At 43.2% G+C, this 22,052-nt stretch overlaps 1 long non-coding RNA gene across 2 annotated transcripts in view; it reads right to left on the bottom strand.

Moving 5' to 3' along the window:
• Window positions 1-4,222: 4,222 nt before the first annotated feature.
• The window catches only part of LOC120398442, a 114,606-nt gene continuing 96,776 nt past the window's right edge, over window positions 4,223-22,052 (bottom strand). For both annotated transcript variants that reach the window (XR_005594413.1, XR_005594414.1), the window contains 3 exons: window positions 10,598-10,643; window positions 8,479-8,583; window positions 4,223-5,466 (listed from right to left, as the gene is read on the bottom strand). This is a non-coding gene — a long non-coding RNA (uncharacterized LOC120398442). The remainder of the gene's footprint in view (window positions 5,467-8,478; window positions 8,584-10,597; window positions 10,644-22,052) is intronic.

The raw sequence follows: 22,052 nt of genomic DNA, 5'->3' as shown, positions 1-22,052 counted from the left end.
CCTATAGCCATCTGGCCTTGCCCCGTCATAATACACACACACACACACACACACACACACACACACAATTGCTAAAGATAGTGAATATCACTTAGCCAAGATCCACTATCTGTGGGACACTATTAAAGTGCCTCATTTTGATGACTAGTTACTGTTACTATTACTTTGAGATCTATCAAGTTGCCAGTTTTAAATCAATTTAATATTAGCTTAATGAATTTTGTATATTTTTTAAATTCAGATTATAGTGGGAGAAGTCTCAAGTTAAGAATTTCAAAAGTACCTAGGTCTCATTTTCAAAAGACATATAGGATCTTAAGTCCTGTTGATTTTCAATGAGGCTTAGGGTAATATTTTCAAAAGCATCTATGTGACTTAAGAGCTGAAAGACTTGGGAAGTCTAAGTGCCTAAGTCACTTTTGAAAAATAGACAAACTCATAAGTGATCGACCAGAGAGCGTTCTGATATCGATTTAGCAGGTCTTCACTAGACCCACTATATCGGCCCTTGCTGCAGCGTCAATCTTCCTGTAGTGAAGACCAGCTCATAGAAATGAATATGCTAATGCCTGGCTTAAGCCTCTGAATAGGGTCAGTGTTTCTAGAAAAGAGCTGGTTGTTCCCAAAGGCTTGAGGAGACTCAGACAAAGCTGAATTCTCATGCATTTAACATAAATGTTGTTTTCTTTTCTGAAAAACCTAACTTTTGAGTGCTTGTTAAACATCAAAAAATGTCAAGTTCTACTGAACCAAAGTTTGAGCAATTACTTCCTTGCAAAAGATTAACATCAACATAAGCAATTATTTTAATTTTTTTTAATCATGGGGCTGTAGAGAAAGCATCTAAAGGGCTAGCTCTCAAATTTCTCCACTTAGAGATGCAGAATAGTTGAAGATATTTGATTATTTTATATAGGATGAAAGAGAAGACAAATTTAATCATCTGCTATGATAAATTGTCTAAGAGGCATGGTAACCCCAAAAGCCCATTTTGAGACTTTGATGTTTTTATTCATAAATCAAGAGCATTACAAAAAAGCAGATGTATGAGTTAGAGCTCAAATGTGTGACTTTGGGTAACCATGTCACTCCTTTAGTAAAAGAGAGACTCAAATTTGAGGTGCAGACTGCTGCAGAAAACATGTTTTAACCTTCAAGTCATTGACATTTTTAAAGGCAGTGAAATTAATGAAATGTAGATGTGTGATTTAAGTGACATAGTACAAAATGAACAGCTAGTTCATGTGGCATCATTTCAAAGAGAAAGTGAAGAAAAGAAAAATATCAAAATACAGATAAAATATTTTCCGACAGACAAAAATTCCTATGCACTAGCCATCATAGAGAATAAAATCCAAGAAATTACCTACCATTTGGTCAAATTATGACTACAATGGATTTTTTCCCAAACACAAGTTGCACAGTTAAAGCCAAGAATGTGCATTTGATTGCAATACAGCAAAACAGTGATATAGATTTTCACATTTAACTAAAAAAATCTCAGAAAAAACCCTCTAATGTACCCTAAGGGATTTCCAATTCTAATTGATCAACACAGTTCCACCCCAGGAAGTGTCTTCTCTAAGCACAGCAGTACACACATTTCCTGTGTGCTTGCTGCTAAATTCTACAGTCAACAACTGAGGTCCCAATGTGTGGGAGATCAAAACCAGCAGATGTATATGTAATGGAGAACAAAGATTTAAATTGTAGACGAGAAACATGGTAGACAACATTTAATTTGCATAGCTTTTAGATAGGCTTGGTAGAATTCTATATTTTTAATAATTTGGATGTACAATATTGATGTTTATTTTTAAGCATATTTTTAATTTATTTTCACAGCAGCAGGAAACTATGTGGGTCAGACAATAGAGGTGGAAGGTCAGACAATTATTAAATGACAGCAGAGATTGAGATTCATAAAGCTTTATATTTATTAAAACACCAATTGACAAAATCACATGTCCAAATATACAAAGTAAATATCCTTAAATCAAACACTAATAAGATCTCAGGCAGCATTTTTTGTTGTGTTATTTTGCCTATCTGTAAATTTCAATCCCCAATAGCGATATTTTTTCATCAGTTTGTGTACACAGCAAAGTTGAGGTTTACTGACATTTACCCAAAAAGATCTAATCCTTCCAAGCCTAGTTTTAGAGTAACCAGTTATTATTGGAAAGACTGCCAACCAGATCACTGAAGTGTTTTGTTCAAGGCAAATGTTAAATAGGTCTGTGCCAAAAAATTAATCTGATCTGTTCCAGATGTCTCTGCCTCAGTTCAAGTGTGAAAGATTGGGGGGAATGCTAGAAAGCTGGTTCATCCAGGGTTATGACTTCTTGTGCATCAGCTGAGCAAAATATGCACTGGCTCCCTGAATATTTCCAAAACTGAACCAAGTGTTTGAAAATGCCGATTTGAAATATGAGAAACAAGGTGGGTGAGGTAATATCTTTTATTGGACCCAATGTCTGTTGGTGAAAGAGACAATCTTTCAAGCTATACAGAGCTCCTCTTCAGCCCAGAAAAAGAAGAGCTTTGAGTAGTTTGAAAGCTTGTCCCTTTCAACAATAGAAGTGGCTCCAAAAAAGCCATTACCTCACCCATCCTTTCTCTGATATCCTGGGATCAACACAGCTAGAACACCATTGCAAACAGCTACCTGAAATCTATTTAACTAATGTCAAAAGCATTATTGAGTTAATTAAATATTTATTATAAATAGTCAAAATGCCTAAAAACTCAGGGCTTATCTTAAATGTAATGTTAGCTCAAGTTGTATACACGAGTTAGCTGAGCTGCACAGATATATATATTAGCAACACAAAGTAGCTGAGTCCCCACAGCAATACTAGATCGAGCATCGGTAGCACCTGAACTTCAACCCATATCTGCTCAAAGACCTGCTAGCTTAAGTTTAAAACACCACTTAACTCAAGCTAGCGATTTTTATGTATGCCTTGGAGTCAGTTTACATTGAGCTAATTATGTCAGTGTCTACACTACAGCCTTCCTCCCACTCATGTACATGTCCTACTACATCAAAATCATAACTCCCATGTCCAGGAGAGGCATAAGGCTTATGTCACTATAGTTAGAGCAATTATTAAATTGATAAGAAAGTCCCTGCTCCCCAGGAGAGCTGGGTGGCTGGAACTCAATCCCAGTTTGGAGCTGGGACGAGAAGCCTGGAGCTGCTTCGGACCCCGATCCCAGTTGGGATCTGGGGTGAAAAGCAGATCCCAACTGGCTTAGCTTTGGATACTGATCCCAGCTGGACAAGAAGCCCACGGGACCCCCACCCAGGAGCCAATCAGCCTTGTCAATTTCACAGCTCAATGAGCTGTGAAATTGGCTAGGCTGCTGAGCTGGGGACTGAGAAGCCCCGGGTGGCTTCTCCCCACAACCAGGGGAGAACAGAGAGCAGGAGGGAAGGCTTTCCTGAACCCGGGCGCCTGTGGGACAACCAAGCTCCTGGCAGGGAGCTGCCAGCAGAGCTGAGACCCCGGGATCTCAGTTCCCCACACTGCCCCTCTTAGGTTACTGGAAGCACTCCTGGTGCAATGGCTGTAAATTGACCTAATATAGGGTGATTTAGGTTTGTAGTGTAGACATACCCTTAGATTCTGTCTGATTCTTTATGGCCACAGGTGCTGCTCTGCACTCTTAATTGGCCAAACTAGACGCACCTGTTCAGGCTCACAGGAGCTGGACCTGCTTCATTTACAGAGGCCATCACCCTGTAACAGGTGACAATTATAACTTAGTGTGGTGCTGGGTTTTGTGATGTATACTCATCCAGTTACCAGTGGAGAGACCTACCAACTCATTTTATATACACTCAGTTTTGCCAACTCCATGAATTTTAAAACTATGAGATTAGCTTGGAATCATCATAATTGAAAAATAATACATTTTGTGTTCCTTTTATTTGCCTTGTGGTGTTTGAGTCTTTAGGATTCACATTTTCAAACTTTTCCCCACACCCATGAAAACTAGAAACTTACTTTCAAAACAAAACAACAAGCCCTGAGACACTCATGTAATCACCTTACCCCAGAAACTGGGGCTTTAAGAAAAACAACAAAACATCAAGATATTGGTAACACGGTGCTGGATGTCAGTGACAATTGATGAGAGGGTGAACATCCAATCATACTAAATTAGAATGGATTTAAACTAGCCATCTAGAGGTACCCATCTTATCAGACATCCAGCTAGTCCCTTTTTTCCCTCATTTTAAGAAGCACATAAATGACTTGTACAGTACCAAGACATATTTATTGTTGCAATTTTGTAGAATGAGAAAAACAGATTTTTTTATTCACTCTTAAATCACCCTACAAAATCAGACTTTCCCAAGTTTGAAATTATTTTTGTTCAATATCATTTAGAGAACAAAGCCGTAACCATAGTATATGATCAGCTGGTTAAAATATGCTGTGCTATTAACACTAAATATTACTATCAAGAAAAAAAAACTTTGTTAAATGAAAGCTAAAATTGCATTAATGCCGTTACTGAAATATAACTGTTAGACTTTACAAGAGTGTCAGCTTTTATCTATAGCATGTACAATTTATACTCCAGAAAAGTATTATTAGAGTCAGATCACTGAGAGGCTAATGGAAAAAGCCATCTGCACAGACGGGGTTTTTCCATTTTAAAGGAGATCACAAAGATGACAAACTACAGAAGGAGCTTTGTATGTATCAAGAGTTATTGCAGACATGTTCAATCATGCTCTGTGATACAGAAAAATGTACTCGTTTTTATATGAAATAGTTTAAGTTCTACGACTTGTGTTTAACTCTTATTTTAAAAGGTACTAAAGCAGAGCCAATCATTGTACATAACATAAAATGATGGTTTATGAAGAGAATGTGATGAAATAGTAACCAAAAAAAGGCCCTTTACTAAAAAGAACTTTGTAAAAAAAACTAGTTGAACAAGAAAACAGATCAAATTGTCAAACCTAAATTACAAAAGCAATTGAACTGGGAAATCATATACATGGCTGATAGTACATATTCAGAGATGTTTAGGAAAACAGTGTCCTCTACTAAGGCCATGTCTATGCTACAAAATTATGTCAAAATAAGTTATATCAGTATACAGCTGCTGCAGTTATTACATCGCTTGTGCGTATGCATGCTTTGTTCCTTGTGTTAGCATCCTCACTACGAGCACTTGTATTGATGCAGAATGCAGTGCACCATCTAGAACAGAGTGTTTGGGGTAGTTTTTGCAATGCCTAATGGGGCTGAAATGAATCACAGGTGTGACCGAGCCTGGAGTCAAATTCCCATAATGCAGTGCTCTCCATCCCATAATTTCATCTGCAGCACAATTTGCACTTTTGTAATGAGCACTGCAATCACAGGGTGCATGATCGTGCAGTATTTGCAGAACTGCAATAGGAGCCGCAGGGAACAGGATGAGTCCTTGGAGGACGGATTGCTGTGGGACACAGAAAGAAACAATTCAAAAAGTTGTTGGTGGCATTCATGGAGCAGCTGGACATGGTGGAGCACCAGTTCTGAACCCAAGAAACAAGCCCTGAATGGTGGGATTGCACTGTCATGCAGGTTAGGAAAAATAGCAGCGGCTGCAGAACTTTCAGATGCACAAGGCCACATTTCTGGATCCTGCATCAAACTTGCCCCAACCCTCCAGCTCAGGGACAGCAAGCTGGGAGCCTCACTGAGACGTGAGCAGTGAGTGGTGATTGCATGTGGAAACTTGCAATTTCAGTTGGGAATCAATTTGGAGTCAAGAAATCAACTGCGGGGGTTGTCATGCTACACAGGATTGTGACTCTGGGCAATGTGTGGGAAATAGCAGATGGTTTTGCAGCAATGAGCTTCCTGAACTGTGGTGGGGTGATGTCCCTGGTCTTCTTGACACCGTTCCTGGGCTTTCACACAGCACTGCTGCTGGTCCCTATTGTAGCCCTTCTCCTGAATCCCCTGAGCAATCTGCTCATAGACATCCACATTTCTATTGGTGGGCTGGAGCTGTGCCTGTGCAGCCTGTTTTCCCCACAGACCCAGGAGAGCCAACACCACCTGTGTACTCCAGGCAGGAGCACATCTGCAGCGTTTAGAATGCATGGTCAGCTGGGCAGTTACACTCAACCGTGGAAAGCTGCTAGCTGTGCTCACCAAGCCAGGCAACCAAGAAAAGGAATTTTAAAAATTCACAGGGCTTTAAATGGGAGGGTCAGCTTCCTGACTACCTGTCCCTTGTGCAGCGGAGTTCACAATTGTGATCAGAGCGATCAGTGTGGGTCAATGGAAGATAATTCCTGGAGGCCAGTAACAGTCAGTGAAAGTAATGCATTGTCTACACTATCACTGCATCGACCGAGCTACATCAACCATGACTCTACACTGCTCGGCAAGGAGGTGTTTATAAGTCAGCATAGCGAGCACTTATGTTGGTGGAAGCCAAATTTACGTTAAGACACATTCACAGTTAGGTTGACATAAGCTGCTTTGTGTCGACCTGGGTAGGTGTGACCAGGCCTCAAATTACTGGAGTTACACCATAACTTCCACTTTTTAGCAATGTAGTATATTAAGTTTCACTGTTTAGTGCATCATCACTGGAGATAGTAGAAAGATGAAGTAGTAGTAGCAGCTCAAATCTCTCTGATGGGGTTTTTTTTGGTTACTATATAAGCTTCCAAACTTCATCAGCAGATTTCAGTCTTACAAGAACAGGTAGTAGTGAGCAGGTTGTTGTGCTAAAGCACAGGTTTTATTGCCAGCTCTGCCACAAATTTCCCCTGTAATAATGGGCACATCAGTTAAACCTTTTATGCCTTTTTTTCTCCATCCATAAAACAGAGCCAATAATGTTTCTCCATTTTCAGCTGATTCCATAGATCCCCCTACACTTTAGGGACTGAGCGTCTTGAGCTTCACATTTTATTATTTTTTATTCCTCCCATTAAGGGGGGAGGGATAGCTCAGTGGTTTGAGCATTGACCTGCTAAACCCAGGGTTGTGAATTCAATCCTTGAGGGAGCCACTGAGGGATCTGGGGCAAAATCAGTACTTGGTCCTGCTACTGAAGGCAGGTGGCTGGACTTGATGACTTTTTAGGGTCCCTTCCAGCTCTATGAGATAGGTATATCTCCATATACAGCTCTACCTCGATATAATGCAGTCCTCGGGAGACAAAAAATCTCACCGTGTTATATCAAACTTGCTTTGCCCCCCCGGTTCCTTGTTCTCTGACCACCCCCTCCAGAGACCCCCATCCCTAATCACCCCCAGGATCCCACCCCCTACCTAACCCCCCTGACTGCTCCAACTCCTATCCATCCCTCCCTGCCCCCTGACAGACACTCACTGGCAGCGGCGGGAAGCAGAGCAGCCTGGCCCCAGTCCACTCCACTCCTCCAGCTCCCAGCTGCAGTGAGGGCGGGGAGGTTGGGGAAAGGATGCCCCCCGCACTCACCTGTGGCAGGAAGTGGAGCAACACAGCCCCAGCCTGCTCCGCTTTCCTTGCCCCAGCCCCAGTCGTGTCGCTGGGGGGCGGCTGGAGAAAGGTCTTGCACTCACCTGGGGTGGGAAGCAGAATTCCACGTCTGGGAGCTGGCGGAGTGGATCGGGCTGGGTCCGGGCTGCTCCGCTTCCACCACTGCTGGTGAGTGCGGGGGGGATCCCTCCCCCCCAAACCTCCTCCCCCGAGCGACATGGCTGGGGCCGGGGTGAGAGAAGCAGAGTGGGCTGCTCCCAGCCCCCCGCTAATCCCCCAGGCCACTCTGGGACTGCAGGGCCTCCAAAAGTGCCCTCCCACAGCTCCTGCCCCCCGGACCCTGCGGGGGGAGCCACTGACCACCCCCGAGACCCTCTGCCCCTTATCAAACCCCTCAGCCCCAGCTTGGCCCAACACCCTTAACACGCTGCTCAGAGCAGCGTGTCAGAGCTTTACTGTGTTGTATGCGAACCCGCGTTCTATCAGGTAGCATTATATCGGGGTAGAGGTCTATTATAAATGTAGAAAACTGAGCTATAAACTTACTCCTTCATGAACCCAAATATTCAGTGCCAGGCTGTATAAGCATTGTAGCTCAAAATACCATTAGTTCTTTATGAGGGTCTTTGGACTATCATTTCATCTCAGAGCTTCTACACAGCAGGATCTTGAACATTTTTTTTCCTTGAGTAATTCTTAGTCACTTTGTGCCAGTTAACAGGCACAAGTTGATCCTCAATCTAGTGGATGCAGACAGCTAAGGTAGGAAATTTCTCCCTGATAGTAGACCCACCATAGCAACTGGAACATATCACCATCTTTCCCATCCTGGCTGGGGGAAATAGATGGGGGTTAGGGTTTCCCTGTGCCTCAGCAATTCCCAGCTCGAACAGTTCTTAGCAGTTATTGTCGGACATCTTAAATTAAAGCTACCCTGAGGGGTGTTGTACTTTACACTGGGGTCAACACCAAAGCAAAACTGACCAGTTTCAGGAGGTGATGCAAAGGTGGCTTAAAGACAATCCTTCATAAGGTGCTTGCATGCAACCCAGTATCTGATATCTGAGTCTCTTCTTCTCACCTGTTACACTAAAAAAATTATAAAATTAATAATGAATTACTTTTTAAACAATTTTAATAATTATTCAGTTAATTGATGGTAAATGTACTAAACTGGTTAAATGTTGGCACTGTTTCATAAAGGGATTCTTCTATGTACTCTCCAATCCTGTTAAATATTTATCTTTTAAATACCTGTCTCACATTCATTTGCTTGCTATCAAGATACCTGTGGTTATTCCAAATTTCCTGGAGCTTTATGCCTTTGATTTAGAAAAGGGTCACATTTACCATTAAGAAATTAGATATGAAACATCTTTAAACCAATAACTTCTCCTTTAAACAATTTTTTTGCACTAAATATGGTAAAACCTCATTGGATTTATATACAGGTAAAGGTTTCATTGGCAACTGCCCAAATACAAAGGGTATGGCTACATAGCAAAAAAAGTAACCCACAACAGCAAGACTTGGTCTTATGCTATGGTACTAAAAATAGGCATGTAAGCATTCTGGCTTAGGCTTTGAAACCCAGGGGCTTGGTAAGACAGGAAAATCAGCCTAAAACTGCATTATCTTTTCTGCAAGGATTGAGTAAGTGGGTGAGTGAGAGAGAGAGAGAGAGAGAGACATTGGGGGACAAAGATACAATGTGCTCCCTTCCAATCCAGTGGTCCCCAAAGTGGGAGTGGAAAGATAGCCAACATAGAATTGGAGTAAATTATGTCCTGCATCAGGCTCAAAATATTCTGATATGTCACGAGTGCAATTGTATCAATTTCAGTTTTTATAATACGCCCAACTTTTTTTTTAAGTTCTTTTTACAAGCGAAGTTGTAGCACATATAAACAGACTTGAAAAGCTATAGTTAGGAACTCCTCTGAGTGTTTTAAAATGCCAGACTATCAATCATTTAAGGACCATGAAAAAAACAAGTGTCACTTAATATAGGGTTCTGCAGCAGGAAACAAATGTAAGGACTCAAAGCCACTTTCTCCATCAGCTAGGAAGGGTGCTGCTGATAGCTCATTACCAACACTGCTTGGCCTGCCAGGAAATCCAATACCCTATGTACCCTGAGGTAGCTTGTTGCAAGATTAGATATGATTTCTGTACCTTGAAAACCACAGATGAGGAAAAAGGTTTAACTAGAACCTGATTTTCAGTCTAACTTGCAAATCTTGTCAAATTACAGGTAAATATGACCAATTGTGAAAACACAGTAAGTAAACCACATCCACCACTCCATCACACCATGGCTCTAAACTGATCATTTTAGATGCTTCAGATAGATATTGCCTTTCCAAGGGTTTAATAATACTGAGGTTTAATAATGTAGCTGGAAGTCCAGGTGCCTAATTTCAGGGGGTATATAACACAGAGCTAGTAATCATGAATCCATAGTGCAGTATCTTTGATGGTCACACACACAAGCTGTACACATTGCAACTACTGTGAGTCCTTCTCTTTTAATTTTTTTCGTATGAATGTCTTAATAGCGAGGTCATCTATTCATAACATTTTACACATCAACCCTACATTCTCTACATTCCCTAGACCAAGCTGGCCAAGGTGGTGGCGCTGTGGGCCAGCTACATGAGCTCTACATCACCTAAACACAACCCTCGGTTGGGGATTCTTCAAGTAGCCTGCTAAATTGGTATTGTGCTAGTGGACTGGCACAAAGTACCCACTTCAGGGACCAGAATCTAGCCAAACATGTTCAAGTAAGAGCTTTGGATGTACATTTTAAGTGCATATATAGATGCTTTTCAAATTTAAGTTTAAGTGTCATTAAATATTGATGTATTATCTCATCTTGTTCCTAGACACGTTATTCTTTGTGTGTACGTGTATACATACAGTATTACCTCACATTTCTGTAAAACCCTGTCCAGAGTATTTTTTTTTCAAAAACATTTGTAATGGTTAATGTGTTTAAAAATCTCCTGTACTGCACCACTCCCACCTCCCTCCCCACCCCCAATACATTCAGGAACAACGGAGAATTGAAATTTCCATGGATTTTCCTCTATATACGTACCCATTAATATATTGCCTTGGAGTTTCAAAGTTCCAGCTGTCCTGTCCTGGAAAGTCAATTCCATGAAATAACAATGAGTTCCAGTAAAAACAGATATATTTTTCCTGCAGAATAGGAATTTTAAAGGCTTTAAGGTTGTAAATCTTAAATTATTGTTTTAACTCCCTCCATTGTTCATCAATATTTCAAGTGAGGGAAATTCAGTTTTTTTTCCATTTGGTTTTAGTGTTAATCTCAGTCAGCACTGAGATGGCAAAATTGTTATACAGATTCTGTATAGATTTTTGTACAGATTTACATTACCGCCCTCTTTTACAGAGATTTTGAAGCAACATTGTCACCCCTAATGACTGCCCTACACCTTTAAGAGTGTGTGTCTGTGGGGAAAGGGGTAGGCTGACTGGCCGAGTGAAGGGAACAGTGCTTTATGGCTGGCGGGGGGAGGAGAGGTAAAATTGCTACAAAAAAGGGTCAGTATGGTCACTGAGACATCCCCTGGGAATGCAGGGTTTAAAAGGGGCAGCTCCACGTGTCCAGGTTGCCCGAGGGTTTGCAGCTGGACTTTGGCAGTGCATGCAAGGAGGGGCATGTTATTGGATCAACTAATACCGCTGCTGTATGTTGTGTGGGCTGGCCAGCAGCCACCAGATACAATTGTGGTGCATCTTGGGGGGAAAACGATTTGGGAATGCTTAAAGGGGTGTAACTAATCCTCAGAGAAAGGAGGGACTCAGTGCAGATCCTTTAACTTTTCCCAGGAGTTAGCATTGTTTGGTAAAACATGCTTCAGCACAGGGTCCGGTGGGGACCCCTACCCCACACCGGGTGGACAAGGCAAGGGAGGTGGAACCCAACTGGATGTGGCGAGGAGACAGCCAAGCTAATTGCTGGTGCCTCCTTGTGGCGGATATCCAGTGTAGGTACCCCATAGGAAAGATATACAGTGACTGGATAAATGGCTTGGAAAAGGACTTAAAAGAGGTGTTCATTAAAGGAACAAATAGGGGCGCGTGATTGGGGACTCCTATTATTGGTACAGCAGGGAGCCAACCTCCCATTCTTATAGCCCACTTAACCCTACAAGGGGGGTGGTGGTGGTAAGGTCCCAGCAATGGATTTGTTGGAGGGACCCTGGATGGAGAAAGAGGGGGAGCTGGTAAAAGCCCCCTGGGTAATTAAGGAATAAAAATGGGGTTACCTACACTGTACACTGTTATCTTCCAGGTAGTCTGGATAATAATGTTGTGGCCTGAATAAACCCATGTCAAATGTCTCCTATCCATCTTTTGGCTGGACACTGACCTCCCTGCACCTTTAAGTGGGTGGGGGAAGGGGTGTTTGGCTGGCTGGCCGAGTGAAGGGAGCAATGCTTTATGGCTGGTGGGGGGAAGGGAGGAAGATGTAAACTGCTGCAAAAAGGGGTCACCATGGTCACTGACACATCCCCTGGGAATGCAGGGTTTAAAAGGGACAGCTCCGCCCCTGAAGCCTTCCTTTTACACAGAGCAGGCTGAAGCAGGACCCATCCTCGCTCCATTTTAGGTGGTGATATTCCAGGCTTGGTCAAGACCTGCTGTGGGCATTACGCTAGCTTCCCTTTTCTTAGCGGGGCTGGGAAGGAATTTTTCGGTTACCACCATATTGGCTTGGGGGCAGTTGGGGTTATTTTGTCTTCCCATAGCGGGTTTCAGAAAGGGCTCTGATAATGCATGGCATGATGGGCGGTAGGCCAAATGTCGCAACTCATTACTTAAGTGTAGGGTGGATGTCCAGTGCAGATACCCCATAGGGAAGGTATACAATGACCGAATAAATGGCTTGGAAAAGGACTTAAAAAGAGGTGTTCAGTAAAGGAATGAATGGGGCCGGGGGTAGTTGGGGACTCCTATGATTGGTACAGCAGAGAGCCAAACCCACATGCTTATAGCCCATCTTAAACCTCCTACAAGGGGGGTGGGGTGGATGGTAAGGTCCTGGCAATGGATTTGCTGTGGGGACCTGAATGGAAAAAGGAGGGGGAGCCGGTAAAAGCCTCCAGGGCAATTACAGAATAAAACAAACAGGGGTTACTTGCATTGTAAACGGTTATCTGCTGGGTAGTCCCAGACATCTAATAATAAAGTTGCGGCCTGATTAAACCCATGTCAATATGTCCGCTGTCTTTCTTTTAGCATAGCCAGACAATGGCTCCATCGTAAAGGAGCACTTTTACTAACACAGACAATGCCTTTATGCTATTTATTAAAGAGCTGTCTCATGATGGTGCTGTTCTTGCTTTACATCTCTTGCTTATTCATGTTCCCTTATTTCCCCTGCAAGTGCCTTCCCTGTACTATTCCGTTTCCTGTAAGATCACTTAAGGATTTAGCGTGCAACAGTGTAGCCCAATACAACAAAAATCAACTGATTTTATAACAACTTGGGTTCATAAAACACATTTGTGTAACAAAATGAAACTTGAGACAGCATGCATGTCGGGTTTCCTTCCCCACTCTGAACTCTGGGGTGATGATGATGATGTTCGTCCATCGTATTCGAAGAAGACCTTAATATCTATCAGGTTGTGAGCTGTCCACGGTGCGTCCGCAAATGGCTGGTAAGGCCAATACAGGCACTAAATGTTCTGCCACATGTCGGGCAGACATGTGTGGGCACCACTGTTACAACATTTGCAGCTCTGGCTTTACGGAGTGCTCACTTCTCTTTTGCTAGGGTTATCCTTCTGGCTTCAGATGTCTGGCAGCCTTGATGGATCAGCGTATGCCATGTCGATCGGTCTTGTGCCAGGGTTTCCCAGGAGGTGATGTCGATATCCAGGGACTTAAGAGAGGCTTTCAGCGTATCTTTGTATCGCTTCTTTTGTCCCCCATGCGATCGCTTTCCTTGAGACAGTTCACCATAGAAGAGCTGTTTGGCGATGCGGTGGTCTGGCATCCTTACAACATGGCCTGCCCAGCGTGTCTGGGCTTTCATAAGCAGAGTGTAAACTGACGGCAGGCCTGCTCTGGAAAGGACTTCTGTGTCAGGCACCTTATCCTGCCACCGAATCCTCAGAAGTCTGCGGAGGCAAGTCGTGTGGAAGTGGTTCAATTGCCTAGCGTGCCTCCTGTATACAGTCTAGGTCTCACTGGCATACATCAAGGTAGTTAGCACTACTGCTTGGTAGACTTTAAGCTTTGTAGCAAGGCTTATTCCACGGCGGTCCCACACGTTGGTCAGCAGTCCGCCAAATGCAGAGCTTGCCTTGGCGATTCTGCAGTTGACCTCGATGTCAACTGTCACTGCGCGGGAGAGGGTGCTGCCAAGGTATGTAAATTGGTCCACTGCTTGCAGCTTCTGCCCCTTCACTGTGATGGTGGGCTCTTGGTGTTGGGCTTTCGGAGCTGGCTGGTGCATCACTTCGGTTTTCTTTATGTTGATAAGAAGGCCGAAGTTATCGCATGCTGCTGCGAATTTGTCCATGCTGGCTTGCATTTCCTGCTCTGATCCAGCATTCAGGGCACAATCGTCAGCAAAAAGGAGGTCTCGTAGCACAGTCTCCTTTATCTTGGTGACAGCCTGGAGTCTTCGCAGGTTGAACAGTTTCCCATCAGTCCTGTATCTCAGGCTGATTCCCAAGGAACTGTTCTGAAAGGCGTCTGACAGCATGGCTGAAAACATCATGCTGAACAGGGTCGGTGCCAACACACACCCTTGCTTGACGCCATTTGTGATGGGAAAGGCCTCTGAAGCTTCTCCGTCGTCCAGAACATGAGCCGTCATGCCGTCGTGGAATTGACGTACCATCAGGATGAATCTATCAGGGCACCCAAACTTTGACATGATACGCCACAGACCTTCACGACTGACAGTGTCAAAAGCCTTAGTGAGATCCACAAAGATGGTGTACAGTTCACGATTCTGCTCTTGACACTTCTCTTGGAGCTGTCGGACTGCGAAGATCATGTCCACAGTGCCACGCTCTTTACGAAAGCCGCACTGTGTCTCGGGTAATAGACCCTGTTCCAGGTGGTCAATCAGGCGATTCAGCAACACTCGTGCAAAGATCTTGCCTGCGCTGGAAAGCAATGATATTCCTCTATGATTGTCGCAGACTTTTCGATTTCCTTTCCTCTTATAGAGGTGTACAATGGAGGCGTCTTTCAATTCCTGAGGGATAGACCCTTGATTCCAAAAGGACTGAAACAGTTGAGTGAGTTTGTCAACAAGCACTGCACCACCAGCCTTATAAACTTCTGCTGGGATCGCATCAGATCCTGAGGCCTTGCCATTGGACAGCTGGCTAGTGGCCTGTAGGATTTCAGTCTCTGATGGCGGGACGTCCAGACTGTGGTTGATATCCGCCTGGGGCATTCTATCAATCGCCTCGTTATTAATGGAAGATGGGCGGTTCAGTACGGATTGAAAATGCTCAGCCCAACGCTGTAGAATCAGAGTCTTCTCAGTAATGAGAGTTACACCATCTAAATCCAGTAAAGGAGAGCTCCCTGAGGGCCGAGGGCCGTACAAGGATCTGATGGCTTCATAGAACCGTTTGGCATCGTTTCTATCAGCAAACATCTGGATTTCACCTGCCTTGGCACTCAACCAGGAGTCCTTCATCTTGCGAAGCTTGCTCTGTACGGTCCTGCGAGTGTTGTTATAGGCATTTTTCTTAGCTGATGACGACGGGTCGTTCTGATGAGCACGGTAAAGGCGGTGCTTTTCAGCAAGTAAGGCCTTGATCTCTTCATCGTTTTCATCAAACCAGTCCTGCTGTTTCCTGTGTGAGGGTCCAAGAACCTTTAGTGCAGAAGAGTGCACAATATTCCGGAAGCGTTCCCAGTCCTTCTCAGCATTTTCCTCTAATTGCAGCTCTAAGAGTTAGTTGTCAAGATCTTCTGCTAGTAAAGCTGCTGTATTGGGGTTCCTCAGTTTACTGACGTTAATCTTTTTCACCACAGCTCTGTTTCCCTGCGGACGTCTCTTTGGCCTGATGTAAAGGCTTAATTTAGAGATGATGAGTCTATGATCAGTCCAACAGTCAGCACTCGGCATGGCCTTAGTCACCCTTACATCCTGTCTGTCTTTCCTCCGCACGATGACATAATCAATGAGATGCCAGTGCTTGGAGCGTGGATGCATCCAGGACGTCTTTTTGCGAGTGGGCAGGCGGAAGATGGTATTGGTAATGATCAGATCATGAGCCACACATGTCTTCAGGAGTAGTAGGCCATTGCTGTTACATTTGCCGATTCCATTTTTTCCAATGACGCCATCCCAGGCAGAGTGATCAGATCCTACTCTCGCGTTAAAATCGCCAAGTAGAATCAGCCTGTCGGTACGCTTCACAGATGAGAGTAGGGCATCAAGATCTTCATAAAACTTGTCCTTTACTTCATCCGGATTCGTCATTGTGGGTGCGTAAGCGCTGATTAGTATAGCTTGCTTTCCTCTCGGTAGTGGAAGATGCAGCGTCATGAGTCGGTCGTTCACACCCTTGGGAAGACTGGCAAATTTGTGGACAAGTTGATTCTTAACCGCAAAGCCAACTCCAGATTCACGACGTTCGTCACTGCTACGTCCACACCAGAAGAATGTGTTTCTGTGAGCTGACCCCCTATTTCTGTGAGCTGACCTTCGTTGGCTAGACGAGTTTCACACAAGGCTGCAATATCGATGTTAAATCTTGCGAGCTCTCTAGCGACCAGGGCTGTTCTTCTTTCTGGTCGATCTGCTGAGGGGTTATCTTGAAGCGTGCGTACATTCCATGTGCCAATAATGAGTGGTGTCACCTTGCGGTTTGTTATTTGAAGTTTTGTTGTTCGACCGCATAAGATGGGATCCCCTCCAGCCGCGGTAAGCTGGCCAGGGTTCTGTGAAGCAAACAATGTTTAGGGCACCTTTTCTAGCCCCTTCCTCTTGCTACGGAGGTGAGCAGTGTGGTCCTAAAACGGGCTGCTCAGTCACTCAGGTAGACGCCGAATCCAGCTGTTGCTTCGATCAGCAAGAAGACGACCATTAGACCTGAGCCGCCTGTGTGCAGGTCCGCGGCTACAGCTCCCAGTGTATCCACACCTGCTGCTTCGTCGCTCGCCCATCGCCACAGGACTTTGAAATTTACGGAAGTTAGGAGATGTCAAGACTTGCGCGTGGATTGGATTAAAGTGAGGGAGAGGTGCGCATAGTCAGCCTCACTCTCTCTTCCCAGATCCCATCTTGCTCCAATGGCAGGACAAGAGTCGAGACGGTTGGAGATGGGCTGGGCGCAGTGGTTGACCAGGGCATCTTTCGCGTCTTGCCGTGCTCTTAGCGTACCACACCGCTTGCAGAAACCGCCTTCATGACCGTTGGTCCTATTCTAGAAGGTCTCATCCGCTCAATCCGCCGGAGTCTGTCTTCACATGCTCGGGATAGACAAAGCCCTATCTCACCGGAGGTCTAAGCCCAACGGCTACCCTCAACCTGGTTTAGCCAGCCTGTCGAAGCTGTTGCCCAGGGTGTGGCCGCTGCGCATGCTACAGCTACAGGGAGCCACAGGTGAGAGCTGAGTGACAGGTGGGGACCAAAGGTGGACGAGCTGCCCTGAAAGGACACGACATGCCCCTACACCAGAGGTGCTACCCCTCCCTGAACTCTGGGGTACAGATGTGGGGACCCGCATGAAAGTTCCCCTAAGCTTATTTTTACCAGTTTAGGTTAAAAACTTTCCCAAGGCACAACTTCCACCTTGAACAGTATGCTACCACCACCAAGTGATTTAAACAAACATTCAGGGAGGGCCACTTGGAGCCCTACCTTCCCCAAATATCCCCTCAAGCCCCTACACCCCCTTTCCTGGGGAGGCTTAAGAATAACATCCTCACCAATTGCTACAGGTGAACACAGACCCTTTCCATCTTAAGAACAATGAAAAATCAATCAGGTTCTTAAAAGAAGAATTTTAATTAAAGAAAAGGTAAAAGAATCACCTCTGTAAAATCAGGATGGTAAGTACTTTACATAATAACAAAAGACTCAAGAACACAGAGGATTTCTCCTCTAGGCAAAACCTCAATGCATGAGAGAAAAAGAAAGGGATCTATTTTCCTTTAAAACTAACTGCAGCCTGAAGTGTTTGGTGGCTTAAAATGCCAATAGTAAACAAAATATTATTTTTCACCAAAATTACTATAGTGAAATAAAATTGGTACAAGAAGGAAGGTTTCCAAACAAAATAAATCAATCAGCAATACTGGCAGTCAAAGAAACATTGCAGGGAGCATTGTTAGCGACTAGGGAAACAATCATTTTTAGAGGATTTAGAAACACTTAGAAGAGTAAATGAGGATAGCTTTGGAGACTGCTGATGGGAATTCATAATGAAAGCTTGAGTTATATAAACTGCATCTATGCCCCTTAATTTGATAACTCTCCCAGGAGACGACTTTTTTTTAAAAAAATCATCAAACAGGGTAAATTGCTATGAGCAGTGCATTCAATACAGCACTTTCAGTTTACAGTAACTCACAGTCAGGGGAAACAGGTTAGTACAGTACATATACATTCATAACCATAAAAAAATATTTTGGTTAGAGATGTGCCTGAATCAAAACCATAAACACACAAAGTCTGCAAACAGCCTCTAATTTTGTAATGGGCTGAAACAAAACCATAGATTGGAACACTTGGAAAGTTGGGGACGCTCTCAAAATCTGAATCCAAATTTCCAGGCTTGGGCCCACTTTAATTCCAAAAGAGCTGGGGTCTCTTTTTGGCTCTGCTGCTGACTTCTGTGTGACCTTAGGCAAGTAACTTAATCCTTGTGCCTCCATTTCTCCAAGTGTAAATGTGAATAATAATACTTACCTTTTTTTGTAAAACACTTTAATATCTATAAATAAGATGTACTTTATAAAAGAGATACATATTTAATGTTATACAAGGCAAGAGCAAAAAGAAATATTTCAAATTATAGATGAGCTCAAATCAAGACTAGGTTTCAACTCCTTCTCCCCACTCAAAAAGCTTTGGGGAAAATTAAATCCAGATCTGAATTTTGCAACTCTAATTATAGCATTATGAAAACAAATATAGTTGAAGTACTGTATCTGTGAAGATGAATAAGTAGGCTAGTGTCTTTTAGCCTGATTCAGATCTCATACCAGTGTAAATCAGAATTATATTTAAGTCACTAGGGACTTACAGTGGGATAAAACTAGTGTAAGTGAGTTCAGAATCACGACTTTTTTCTTCATGTGAAACAACTGTTAGAGATCCACCACAAAAAGCTCCTTGCTTTTGACAAAACAATAAATATGAATTCTAGGAATTATGTGCTGACATTTCCAACAGCCATATATGACCTCTCGCACTGCCATTGTATTACATGCGTGGGAAGGGTTATGGTTAAGTGATCTATCAGGTGGCTATAGGAGGACAGGTATTATAAAAAGACTCAAGTAAGTCTTCTGTAATTTTCATAGGATAAGCATACAACTATGTTACAGAAAGAAAAGATATTGACTAACTGCAGAATTTCTGTATTTCTGAAGAAAGACTGGTTACGTAAAACAGTTCCTAGTCTCAAATAAAAAGCAAAGCTTCTAAAGGCTTGTTTCACTTTTTAAATAAAAGTTTGTTAAAATGGGGCACAATATCTGGCATCTACAATATGTTAAAATGTGCTACTTTTCTGGTCTGTCTTTTTCCTCATTACAGGTCTGATCCAAAGCCCTGTGAAGTCAATGGGAAGACTGACTTCTGTTGACTTCAGTGTGCTTTCATATCAGGCTGTAAAATCATGCCATTGTAGCGTGCCTAGTAGAAGTCTCCTGCATTATTACTTCTTTCACTTTTTTTTTTCACTATTCATCTCTCCCAGATTCTTACAAAAGGAGAAGAAAAACTTTTGTAGTTCATGTCTCATTATAAGTGAAATTCACCTGTGTGCAGAGGACCTGCATACAATCTACCCACCATTTAGTACCTAAAATTAGTTTTTAAATGATGTATAGGCCTTTTGCTGGCCTCCTCAAGTAAGTGAATGTTACACTTTGTACATTTTGTACCTACTTACGAATTGTGCTTTGGTGCCCATATAGCCCACCATTGCTATAGTAGTCAGGGGAGGCTGCAGTATGGTTACAAATTGGGAAGTAGTTTGGGTGCTCCCCTGTAGGTCCTTTGGTGCAGGAACAGGGTATGGGAGTCCAGAAACAGGAAAGAGGGGGCACTGGACAAAAACACTTTCTCCATTTAAGCTTGAGGTGTTATGTTGTTCCCTTGGTATTGCCCTAACAAGACAGACAAGCTGTAAGGGTTTACTTGGGGGTTTAGGATCCCATACATGGGGGAAAGAAATCATGTAATGTCCCAAAAATTTTAAGTCCTTAGTAGGGTTAGGTCATATCATCATGAAAAAAAGATTGTACAATAATTAAAGGCCAATAGAGAAGCAGAACTGTTCAGTCATGTACCTATGAAGAAATTGCAGGTTTCTCCCTTAGGCTTGGTCCCTAAGAATGCCTTAGGGTGAGTACCCCTGGATACGTTCCTGGATTTCCACCTCTTAGGTTTCCACCACAATTTCAATCACCACCACCCATCCATCAAGCTCTCTCCAGAATACTCCCACACCATTACCAACTACCTGGACACCATGCTCCCTTCAATAATGGAACCCTACAAACAACTACACCTGACCCCCACTAGAATGCAGGGTTTTGGATCCATCCAAACTATACTGTGCATTATTTAAAAAGCAATTTAAAAAAAATTATATACCAAAGGCTACATTTAAAATGTTAATATTGTTCCATAATCTAGCAAGATTAAAGAAATGCAAATTTAAGTTAAGACTTATGACAGCTCTTCCAATACACTGCCATACAATATGCCATATCCTACTAGGACCTCGATCTTGTGAGGTGATAAATGTTTCCAATTCCTAGAGATTTCTATTTCTATTTCTAGGATTTCTATTTTCCACTCAGCACTCACAGGCATACCAATGTCCTCTCTTAATACATATTTTACTAATCTTAACCAAGCATTCAGTTTATGGTACATCCTGTTCTTTTTATGCTGTTTTTGATGAGTGAATTTTGATAATGACCTTTCAAATTAATATGTGCATGAAACAAAGAGAGGGAGTGAGAATGAGTAAAAAGGACATTAAATTGCTGCCAATGCAGATTACACCCATGTGGAGAGAGTGATGTGAAAATGGAAAGATCCACTCTTTATAACTTGTTTCACTTTTCTCACTGGCATGCAGGTTCTACCCCTTAATCTGTCAGTCCAAACAGCACTTGCCAAAAAATCTGTCTGTAAAAACCCTAAATTTCAGATCTAAAAAGATTACACTTCATGTTTTTCACCTGCTAATGGCACTTAAAGCTCACTTGCACATTACAGGAAGCAATAACTCTCTCAAAATAAAGAAATGCTCACCCCAGAGAGTGGCTTCTGGATAACAGCTTGACATAAAAAGGTTACAGCCCAAGATAATTTTCTGTAATAAACATTCACACACACACATGCACACACACACACACACACAAAACCCCTCTTTTGAAAAGAGAAGTTCTGTTCATTCATGTGATTTTTTTTTTTTTTAGTAGTGAAGATCATGGGTTTGAGCAGGACGAATTGGGGTGCAGTGGATAGAGCTAATAGACACAAGACTGGGATCCTACTCAGGTCTCTGCCACTGACTGGTTATGACTGAGTTAGTGACCCAAATTTTCAAATATTTGCTTTTCATTTCGGGTGCCCAACTGAGATACCTTGTGCTTCAGTACCTACTGCCCCCTATTGATTTCAAATGGAGTTGTGGGTGCTCAGCACCTCTGAAAATCAGACCCCAGGCAGCTCAAGCTGGGCACCCAAAAAAAATAAAGCAGCCAAAATCAGAAGCCACTTTTGAAAAAAATTGGCCTGAACATCTCCGAACCTGAGTTTCACCAACTGTAAAATTGGGATAACGCTAACTCATCATTATAAAGAACTTTGAGTTCTATTGATGAAGAGTGTTATTTAAGCATCATTGTCCCGTGTGCTTGTGTAGAGGTGGAATTACGCCGAAGAGAAGAGCAGGTATATCAACCAAGCAGGGCCAGTGCAAGGGTATTTTGCGCCCTAGCTGCAACTTCCACTTTGTGCCTCCCACCCCCACTTTATAAACTTTCAAAAATGAATACTGCATAATGTGGCATTGTTCATTAGAATTAATACACATTCAGCTTGAAAATTTATTATTTTCATTATTTAGTTTACATATTTAATGAAAATAAATGAATAACCTGACAGGGTGTGGGGCTGGCTGGCTTTGGGCAAGGGGTGCGGCAGGGATTGGCTGGAGACAGGGGCTGTGGAGCTAGCTGGCTTCAGGCAGAGGGGTGCGGCAGGGGCTGGCTGGAGACGGGGAGTGAGGGGCTAGCTGGAGACAGGGTGTGGGGCTGGCTGCGGGCAGGGCAGGGGTTGTGGGGCTGGC

The sequence above is a fragment of the Mauremys reevesii genome, linkage group 2 (assembly GCF_016161935.1).
Source record: "Mauremys reevesii isolate NIE-2019 linkage group 2, ASM1616193v1, whole genome shotgun sequence".
Classification (NCBI taxonomy): domain Eukaryota; kingdom Metazoa; phylum Chordata; order Testudines; family Geoemydidae; genus Mauremys; species Mauremys reevesii.
This window is presented reverse-complemented; position numbering and strand designations above follow the sequence as displayed.